We start from the raw sequence: 2,957 nt of genomic DNA, 5'->3' as shown, positions 1-2,957 counted from the left end.
CCAATAATACTTCCTTTTCTTTTTCCCTTTCCGGGAAGACACTTTGCTTGTTAAATGGGCAAACACCCGGTCGTTTTCTTAAACTTTGGAGAAAAGGAATGGTGGGTTTTTCTGGTAAGTGGATCACATACCTACGGTAGGTGCACCCCACAGTATCTAGCTACCACGCACAGTGTGCATGCTAGGATGCCGTACCAACCATGCACGTACCAACTTTATGATTGATGTCCCTCACAAAAAAAACTTTATGATTGATGTGTTACGAATGCAATCAAAAGACCGATCTGATAAAAAAGACTAGGCAATACATTTATACGTCAACACTGCCCCTCACGTGTGGCTTCTCCCAGATCTAAACATGGAGCGAAAGTGGGCTGCAATTTAATTGCGCCAGCCAGATATTGAACTCAAAAGCTCTTGGCTCTGATACCATGTAGAACTGCATCCTCTAGTCAGTGCAATCAAAAGACCGACCTAATGAAAAAGACTAGACAATACATTTATATGTCAGCATTACGTGTGATAACTTACTACTCAAGATCATAAAATACACATCATAAGATCATCTCTAATAGGTGGCCTAAACTATAAATAACTGATTTTGACATCACCAGGGACCAAAGAAATGCATGTAGCACACAAGTGTAACCGCCAACTTCCAGGTACTTCACGTTGCCGCGCACCCTTCCTGCCGCCACTGCACCTTTCCCGCCACCGCCGCCACACCCTTCCTGCTACCATCGCACCTACCTTCCTGTCACTGGCACACCCTTCCCGTTGCCGCAGCCGCTTCCCGTCGCCGCCGCTTCCTTCCCATCACTGCCGCAACCTTCCCGTCGCCGGCTGTGGAAGAGGAGCCGTTAATGTGGAGATCAACCAAGAAGAAGAAGTTTGAGTGACTAATACATAATCTAAAATACATCACCTATTAGAGTTGGACACTTACCGTAATGTAAAAATCACGTTTTTGGTGATGTATAATTTACATCAAACTATTTTTGAGCTGCTATTTTACATCACCTATTGGAGATGCCCTAACACACGCACTGCACAAGCACGCACACATGGAGTGCCAATAAGGAGTATCTCTACTATTAAAGTGGATCTACCATTGTCGTGATGGTTCAACCTCCCTGGCTTGTACGTGATTCCCCCGAGCGTCCCACCACCTTTTCTCGCTTGTTTTCCAGATCGTAACAAAAAAGCTGCCGACATCCACGCATGCACGTCTCCTCCTGCGGCACTCAACCGTCTCTTGACCGAAAGCATAGGCAAGTATAGCGGCGGATCCAGGAATTCAAGTTACCAGGGGAGAAAATTTAACTTCTACAATACGAAGGCACATGCACTCCGGAAATTAACATAACTTGAGAAATGTGAACCTACATGCACTTTAAAAGCCAGCTAATGGTCCAAAGTAGTTCCAGATTGTAATCAACTAGATGATGTAAGCACCAAGAAACATAAAATACAACATGTGGAAAAAGACTACTAACATGGACTGTAGATGCTTGAACCATTTGTTCTCTGGCCCAAAAATATCCAAGTGTAACTGGCAGCTATAACTAGTGCATAAACTGCAAATCAATATATTTATCTTGCATAAGTATGCCAATAGTTTGAAACATCACCTTGCCGTGTTGTGATTACCAATCTGCTACCCTTACCATTACAAACAAGTGTCTTAGACAAGTCATCAAATGCATCTGGAGTCCAAACATCATCTAATATGATCAAATACTTCATTTGTTCTAGATATCTCTTTAATGTCTCTTCAAGGCTTGTGATGTCCATCGCTGCAATGTTTGATGGACCACTAACTTTATCTTTGAATAGTTCCTTCATTATATTCCTCAAGACATCTTCTCTAGAATAAGTTTGGGAGATGGAGACCCATGCGGCGGCGCGACGGCGCTGCTTGGCGGGGACAAGCCGTGCATCTCTTCCACCCTCCCCGCTCCCCAGGCGTGCTTCCAAAGCGTCCGGCTGGTGGGGATGTGGTGCAGCTGCCACACCTCGTGTCCGCCCGCTCGAAGGTGCGGCTATCGAGGCGGTCGATGATGACCTTGTCGCCAAGCATGTCGGCTGCCCCCTCCAGGGTCCAGAGGTGCATGGACAGCTTCTCGAGGACAACGCACACATGCAGCATCCAGGTGTCATGCACGGTGTGCGTCTCCTCCCTCCATGGCTCCAGGAGGAACTGGACGTCGTCCACTGTGATCGCGCCCCGGCACACGACGAGGTCCTTTTGGGCGGGCATGTTGAAGTGGATGAAGAAGTCCTCCGGGGCATGGCCGGTGACGCGGAGGAGGTGCGCCGGTATCTGGAACACCTTCTCCACCGCTCGGCTGCCGGCGTGGATCTTGTTGACGTCGGTCACCACCACCACATGTTGCTGCAGGAGGACGACCTGTTGCTCCAAGGCCAGCATGGACGCGATCACCTTGTGGATCGAATGAGGCAGGCGCCCGTGGTCGAAGCAGGGGGCCGTCGGAAGCCATGCGCTGCGCGTTGGAGCGGTCGGGGAAGACGAGGCGCTCGCGAACGGGCCGGACCGCACTGGCCTTGCCCAGGCGATCGTGCATCGAGCCATCCCCTCTCCAGTTCCGCTGGTTTTAAGGGCACTCCCAGCCGTAGTGGCCGAGCCTTCTACAGATGATGCAGTGGAGCGGATCATGGCAGTCTAAACGGTGATGGCGGGTGCTCAGGCAGCGGAAGCAGATGCCCTTAAATCTGCTGAGGAAGGCCTCATGCCCCGGGGGGAAGCCACGGCCGGACCGCGGTTCGGAGGCAGGCCCGCGGCGGGGCGATGCTCGGACCGTAGCAGCCCAGATTTCCCTCTTGCTCTTGCGAGAAAGGTGCACCTCCTAGCCCCCTTGAATGTGGTCAGAGGCCTCTTGAATGTCGTCGGTGGCCAGATCTGGCAATGGGGACGGGGCCACCATGATGAATCGAAG

Source organism: Triticum dicoccoides, chromosome 2A, assembly GCF_002162155.2.
Source record: "Triticum dicoccoides isolate Atlit2015 ecotype Zavitan chromosome 2A, WEW_v2.0, whole genome shotgun sequence".
NCBI classification, from domain to species: Eukaryota; Viridiplantae; Streptophyta; class Magnoliopsida; order Poales; family Poaceae; genus Triticum; species Triticum dicoccoides.
The sequence above is the reverse complement of the archived record's forward strand: the minus strand, read 5'-3'. Positions refer to the sequence as shown.